The sequence below is a fragment of the Theobroma cacao genome, chromosome 10, assembly GCF_000208745.1.
Source record: "Theobroma cacao cultivar B97-61/B2 chromosome 10, Criollo_cocoa_genome_V2, whole genome shotgun sequence".
Classification (NCBI taxonomy): Eukaryota; Viridiplantae; Streptophyta; class Magnoliopsida; order Malvales; family Malvaceae; genus Theobroma; species Theobroma cacao.
In genome coordinates, this window is record NC_030859.1 from 4272354 (window position 1) to 4280720 (window position 8367).

At 31.9% G+C, this 8367-nt stretch overlaps 1 long non-coding RNA gene across 1 annotated transcript in view; it reads left to right on the top strand.

Annotated features, from left to right (window-relative positions):
- LOC108663720 overlaps nt 2076-8367 on the top strand; it is a 10869-nt gene continuing 4577 nt past the window's right edge. The window contains exons 1-2 of the long non-coding RNA XR_001929731.1: nt 2076-2109; nt 2956-3023. This is a non-coding gene — a long non-coding RNA (uncharacterized LOC108663720). The remainder of the gene's footprint in view (nt 2110-2955; nt 3024-8367) is intronic.

Genomic DNA, 8367 nt, shown 5'->3' on the forward strand with positions numbered 1-8367 from the left:
TCTTATTATATTCAAATAACCATCATTTCGTTTTAAATGAAGATTTTAGACTTTTAAACTCTTTTTAATTATGAATTATATGTTTTGTACTTATAAATTACATTTTAGCTGGTTTCGAAATTTTTTAGAAAAATGACCAAAATACCCCTGTGAGACGAAAATTTTTATTTTATTTGTTTTAAGTTGGAAACAGTTTAAAATCTTTTAGAATGTGGTATTTAGCAACAGTTACTCATAGGGGAAATGAGAAGCTGATATTAAAGCATTGCGGGGTTCTGGTTGACATTCGGTGTAAGGAGTGTCGATCAGGACATTGTGGCGGTTGTCACAAGCTCGAGGGGAGTACCAGGTCGTGACATTGATAACGCAATATCGACGTAAACTCAAAGACGAATTCTATTTAAGTGAGGGAGATTAAAATGCCCCATACTTTGATATGGTGATAAATAAAGTTGGTCGGATGCGAATTGAGGCACCATAAGGAACTTTGGGAATCAAATAGACAAGATAAAATTTTTAGAATAAAATAATATTTTATTAACAAAATAATATTAAAATATTAATATTTAGCCAGATGTCGAAATTAGTCATGAAGAAAGATCATATGGTTGATCCAAGTGGGGGAGAAGATGTCAAGCTTGACTCTGTAAAATATTTGTCATGACATACATGTGATGGATAACATGTTTGCATGCTAAGAGAGTCCCGAAAAATTTATAAAAGTAAGTATTGTACCTAGAGGTACAACAAAGTTGATTTAAGCCTCGAACTAGATCAAATAGAGAATTTAAGATGAAATTAAGAATTTTAAAGTCCCAGAATGATTTAATATGGTGATTTGGACTTCGAGGATCAATTTGGAGTCAAATCGAAAATTTCACTATCTAGGGGTAAAATGGTAATTTTGCCACTCGAGGACAAAATAAGAATTTTTTTAAAGATTTTTATCATATTTGACTTATTGAAGTATGATTTAAGGTTGAGAAGTGAAAAATGGTGATCCCGGTATTTTTCAAAGTATAGGGGTAAAATGGTAATTTTATCGTCCTAGGGGTAAAATTGTAATTTTTCACCTTCAGAACACTTGTCCAGCGCATGAATTTTACCCAATTTTATCATGGATAATTGAAGGAATTTATATGGTGGAGAGAGAAAGCTTAATAGTTAAGAAATAAAAATGGACCAATGAAATGGAGACACATGGCATATTTATAACCATTAAATATTTAGCTTTAAAATTAATACAAAATCAGCCCATTTCTCATTCATATGGCCGGCCAAAGAAGAACAAAGGAGGAAAGGAAAAAAAACAAGAACCCTAGGTGGAAAAATTGAAGAAAAAGTGTGGGATTTCAAGGGATTAAGCTAATAAATGTAAAATTTCTTAATTTTGACTTGTGATTTACACTACCCATGCTTTCTTTTTCATTTTCCATGGTTAGATTTCATGTTTTCATGGTGAATTCATGGCTGGTTGGAATGGGTATGGAGAGAGAATGAAGTTGGATTGATTTGATTCTAAGCTATGTTAGTGTTTTTAGTTAGTTTATCATGTCTAGAAACAAACCAACAAGAAAAATTCATTTTCTCCCATTACCCATCATTGGCCGAATTTTCTAGGGAGGATATTGTAGCTAAAATTGATGATATTTTATGATATTTTGATGATATTTGATATTTGGTGAGGCTAGAAATTAAATGAGAAATTTTGGTGTGAAATCCAAATTTTTGCTTAACGTATAGACATGTGTGATTATTGACCCGGGATTGATAAATTGAATCTCATCCATAGTCACTGAGGTAATTTAGGTATAATTGGAGTGTAGAAAGTGAGAAGAATTGATTTGGAGTTAAATTGGAGATTTTAGCCGATTAGGCCGAGTATAGTATGACTTAGGTCGAATATCACATTTAAGTGATTAATCAGACATTTTGCATCCCATCGCACGCATTCATTTAGATTTAGAAAGCCTGAAATAGTTTATGATAAATTGACATAATTTATTGAAATTCGTGTCACGTATGATGTATAGGTGGTGAGCCCTCTAATAAGGGTAAAGAGATTGTGCCCGAAGATCAGGAATAGGAGTATATTGAACTCCTAGTACTGTGAGTGACCTTATTATCATTTTAATTATCTAAAGTATATTTTAATTCGGTTTTGGTGAAATTTTATGAAAATGAGTTAAATGGAAAATTTTAGGTTTTATAAACAAAAATGAGTTTAAATAAAAAGATTTTATAAATTGTTTTGGAAATTGAATGATGATTTTGAAAATAGAGTAATTAGAGACCACTGATATGTTGTAAATTTAAGATTGAATTGATGGCTTATGTTATTGTGGGGCATGACTGGCTGGGCTGTGTTTTATGAATTGTATGAATTGTTTTATTTTACCCTTGCAGGCTAGGTAGTAATATATTAGCCCTGTCATGCTGTCAAAATTTTATTGTATGGTGGGTTTAGCTTACTGCAGTAGGCGGGTTTCCGTCATGCTGTCAAAATTTTACCTCGATTGGAAAGGCGAGTAGGGTAACTCCCGAGGTATGATTTTAGAGTTCACTTCACGCCAAACCACCACATGAATGTGAGCTCGGCCAACGCTAAGGAACGGCTATGTTTTCAAAATGAAAACATGTTTTATGCGTAAATGACTTTCTAATAGCCTTGACGGACTTGGTTGGGATAGCCCTCGACCAAGGTATCCCAGATAACTGAGTATAATAATAATTTTTGGCATGAGCCAAGCTTTTTAAGAAATTCATAAGCCATACTGATTACTTGATTTAAATAAATTGATTTTCATTTGGTTGAAATAAGTTGAAAAATGATAAATTACAGTTTGATGAAATGTTTTAATAGTCTCCTTTTACTCGCCTTTAGATATTTTAAATGACATTTGTTTACTCATTGAGATTTTATAATCTCACCACCCTCCTTTTCACCCATTTCAGGCATCAGGATAGTCGGTAAATAGCTCATTTCATCGAGGACTACAATTGGATTGGCATCCTCAAAATATGTAGGTTTAATTCTTGTGACACTTTTAGTCGTTCATGGGCCCACGTGTCACTGCAAATTTAATTTTATACTTTGGTTATCTATATTACAATATATATGAATTTATTTTGCTTTTTTGCTGTGAAAATTATTTATGCAGTGTTCTAAAAATATTATTTTATGAAAAAATTGAATATTTTATTCTATATCTTTATTATATTCAAATAGTTATAATTTTATTTTAAATGAAAGTTTTAGACATTTAAATTTATTTTTGATTATGAATTATGTGTTTTATACTTGCATGCTATATTTTTAACTGGTTTCAAAACTTTTTGAGAAAAAATGACCAAAATGCCCCTGTGAGACAAAAATAATTTTTTTATTAATTTCAGTTGGAAATAGCTTAAATTCTTTTAGAACATGATATTTGGTAACGATTGCTCATCGAGAAAAAGAGAAACTGATATTAAAGCCTTGCGGGGTTCCAGTTCACAATCTGGGTAATGAATGTCGATCGGGACAACGCGACGGTTGTCATCGGCTCAATGGGAGTTCTGGGTCGTGACAATTTTATTGGTATCAGAGCTTTTGGTTTTAAAGATAAGAGTTTTTAGTTTTAAAGTTATTTTAAAAACTACAGTGTCAGTGTGGCCCAAGTTAAGTTAAGTTAAGTTAGGTTTGATAGAATGAAATACTTGCATCTGCATATAAAATTTGGAGTTGTTTAGACTCGTTTTATTTCTTCTTATAAATCTTATGGGAGCATAAGTCATAGACAAGGAGCTATATGAACTCCTGTTCCCAATAATCCACTTCTTTGTTAATGTCATGCAAAGGTCATAAGTAAGGCCGTTGTCTAGGTTTAAGATGTTACCCGTGACACGAGCCAGTGTTAGAGAGATCTTAAAACGAATGCTCTTAATGAAAGATTAATGAAATGATATATCCCTCCAATTAAGGATGGAGAAATTTGGAGTTGGACTAATAGGCCGTGATAATTTATTCATTTGGTGGAGTTATAATTGAACTCATGGTTGTCAATTGGAAAAAGATTTGGGGACTATGAGATTTCAAGAATTTATTGGACCTATTATAGTTCATGGATATAAGCACGTTAATTAACTCGACAGTGAGTATCAATGATTACTATAATTGATGTGTGGTCATGAAGTAAGAAGTTAGTAAACAAATCTGCTCGAAGGATGAGCTTGAACTTAGCTATGCATAGAAAAAGAGGGAGCCAAGGGATTAAAGAACTAAATGTGGAATTGGCAGCTTGAAGTTAAATGACTTGAAAATGTCAAATCTATTCTAAGTGCCATATGAAGTTCTATAATTGAGACTGATTACGAATTACTTGAAAGATCAATTTAAAAGTTTATTCGATTCAAAGTGTGGCCTATGATACGAATGATCAATCTTGAAGGTGATCTCCCCAGAGTAAGGAATTTAGAAAATGTTGATGCTTGGATATACTCTAAGAGAGAGAAGTTCTGCATCCTAAGTTTAAGACAACTTTGATCTTATGATCGCAAAGGCAAGGTGTAATAACTAAGTAAATTTTTCGCTTAACAAGCGTGATTGGTTATTGATGGATAAAGTCAAGATCTTAACATTTTGTGGTGTACAATTTGATAATGATGTATTTAAGAGTTATTTGGAGACAATTCTTTCATCAAATTTGCACTAAATGCTATGGTAAAGGCATATCAATGTTAATATGAAAATGTATCCAGGAATGATCTTAACATATCACCAAAGGAGAATTAAACATGTTGAAATTAATGTTCTAATAGTGTGCATATGATCGAAAGCTAGTTTGTAAGTTGTAGTTTTCATGATCATGAAATATATAAAGATTATCAATATATGGACATACACTTGGAGTTGTAATTTACAAGTTTGGAGTATTTAAGATATGATTAAATGGAATTGGCATTAGTTAAGGTACGTAAATCTTCTAATTAAACTCTATAGAGTATGCATGATAGTAGAATGGAGGAATATAATGTCGTGATACTATATGATGAAGTTACTATACAATATGGAAAGAGTGTTCTAAATTGAGATTTATTGACTGATGATAAGTGATGTGCAATCTGAGATACATGTAGCTATGAATAAATTTGGAGATTTTTGCTTAAGCAAATTCGTACTAAATGATATGGTAAAGATATATGAATGGTAGCGGCAAAATAAATACGTTAAATCAATGTTCTAATCGCCCACTTGTGATAGAAAGTTAGTCTTGCTAATTGTGGTATAGACTCAGAGGGAAGCCACACGAGTATGAATAATTGAGGTAGTAGTTTTAAAGGTGGAAGAGTTGCTGGAATAAAGTGAATTCAAATAGTTGCAACGCCACAGTACTGACTATCAAACGTTGTCGCGTTATGAACCCCTAATGACTAGAAAGCAAGAGTAAATTATGAGCAGCATAAAGATGAAACTCACGAGTTGAAATATGGTTATTGGTTTTGATGCTAAGTTTTGTTGTTTGGAGTCTTAAGTGCATTGGGGAGGTACTAAGATAAAGATGATGAGTGAAATTATAGAGTTTCTTTATTGCCTTATATATGGGCATGTAAGAGAAAGAAAAGTTAGAGAGTTTTTTAGATGGCTACATAAAAAAATAAATTAACATGTGGAGTGTTAAAAAGAATAATATGTTGACTAAGTCAAATATTAAGAAATAAAGTGAATCTTGTAAAAGGTTAAAGAGGAAGTGAGGGAAAGGTTAGATGAATGTATGAGATATTGATAAGAGATGACAATACCAAGTGACCTTGTTGAAAGGAAAGGATTAGTGACAACACAAGTAAATTACGGGGTATGATAGAAACTTTTGGAGATAAGTTGAAGCATGCGTAGTTGAGCATGCATGTAAATATTTTGGTGAGCAAGTGCATGCCTTTATGGAAATGATATACTTGGAGTATGAAAGAGCAAATAAGTGATTAAGTGTTTCAAGAATACTTAAATACCTTTGAGGAAGAATTATAAATTATACGAGATGAGTATAAGATGTGTGATTTTGAAACTTGCTGAGGAGTCAAATGGCTAAGTCACAAGTTAAGTAATCATCTGTTGTGAGACATAAGTTTAAGATAGATATTCCCAAGGAAATACTTAAGAGAAGTTTTGCTATGGATCTCGTTAAAGTAAGCACTAAGTTATGTGATTATAAAAAGGAAGCTATAAGCTGAGAGTGATATTAGTATTAATATTGAAAAATACTTGAGGAGAATCTAGTTTTAAGTTTTACAATTTCAAGTACAATTTATAAATTGGTTAAGGAAGAATGATGTTATGTTCATATGAACGAGTGGAACAAAGGATGATAGAAGTTAACCTTGAAAATGAAGTTAGATAATGAAACTTTCCTAATATATTATGGAAATTGGACTTCGAAAATGCTTGAGGCATACATGATTCAAATGAGTTTAAGTCTTAAGTGACAAATCAATATTGGAATGCAAGAAAGATACAAGGTAATGTAGAGGTATGAAGGATAATCAAGGAAAAAGGATGACTCTTAGGAATTGTGGTATTGCATGAGATGCAATGATCAAGTTAAGATAAATCTTTGAGGCATCAATAGGATTATAAAGCATACACGCATAATAGATTATAATTCAATGGAGATGACATTGTGATGAATGATATATAGTATAAGGAAACTCAAACATATGGTTGGAAATGATATGAATGATATGAAGTTATACGCAAGTATAATAAGAAGGTTGACATGCACTATAAGAATTATTATATTGAAACTAGGATTGGGATGCGGATGAATAAAGGGGGAATGTAGTCCAAGGCATGTGAACACATGGATCCCTATACATAACGAGAGATGTTGACATTTGAAAATGCATGTACACATGTATATATGAAATTGATAATTTGACTAACTAAGGTGAAGAATTGTTCTCAGTAATTGAGAGTTTTTGAAATAATGCCCAGAGGAGGTCAGTGAGCTAAAGTGTTATCGAGCATGCAATAAACGATTAAAGTTATGAGTGACTTTGAAGGTAAACCTTGGATTGTTTAAGTTTTTAATGGAACTCTATTAAAGGAAGGGTATGGACCAGTATAAGATGAATGAATCAAGGTTGAGAAATTTGTCATGGAGCAAATTAATAAAATGATGATTAGGTATACATAAGTAAGAATGATATGTGATCGAAATCGGTATAGTTGAGATGAAGTTATGGTTCAAAATTAATGAGGGTGATAAAGTTATGCTTAATGACTCGATATAAGAAATCATGATTGTGAAAGGTACTGCTGATCTGGCTTCAAAGGATGATAATTGTCATAAATAAAGCATTTAATTGAACTGAAGGTGAACGAGGTAAATAAAGTGAATGTCCCTATAGAAGGAAAAAGGAATAGGATCATAGAAGGAGATTGATAACGTAACATCGACGTGAATTTGAGGACGAATTCTATTTAAGTGAAGGATATTGAAATGCCCCATACTTTGATATGGTGATAAATAAAGTTGGTTGGATGCGAATTGAGGCATAATAAGGAACTTTGGGAACCAAAGAGACAAGATAAAATTTTTAGAATAAAAAAATATTTTATTAATAAAATAATATTAAAATATTAATATTTAGTCATATGTCGAAATCAGTCATGAAGAAGGATCATATGGTTGATCCAAGTGGGGCAGAAGATGTCAAGCCTGACTCTGTAAAATACTTGTCATGACATGCATGTGATTGACTGAATGTTTACATACTAGGAGAGCCTCGAAAAATCGATAAAAGTCGATATTGTACTTAAAAGTACAACAAAGTTGATTTAAGCCTCGAACTAGATCAAATAGAGATTTTAAGAGGAAATTAAGAATTTTAATGTCCCAGAATGGTTTAATATGGTGATTTGGAGTTCAATGATCAATTTGGAGTCAAACCGAAAATTTCACTATCTAAGGGTAAAATGGTAATTTTTCCACTCGAGGACAAAATGGGGAATTTCTTTTAAAGATTTTGATCATATTTGACTTATTAGAGTGTGATTTGAGGTTGAGAAGCAAAAAATTGTAATTTCGGTATTTTTCGGAGCATAGGGGTAAAATGGTAATTTTATCATCTCAAGGGCAAAATAGTAATTTTTCACCACCAGAACACTTGTCCAGCATATGGATTTTATCCAATTTTATCATGGATAATTGAAGGAATTTATATGGTGGAGAGAGAAAGCTTAATAGTTAAGAAATAAAAATGGACCAATGAAATGGTGACACATGGCATATTTATAACCATTAAATATTTAGCTTTAAAATTAATACAAAATCAGCCCATTTATCATTGATATGGCCGGCCAAAGAAGAACAAAGGAGGAAAGGGAAA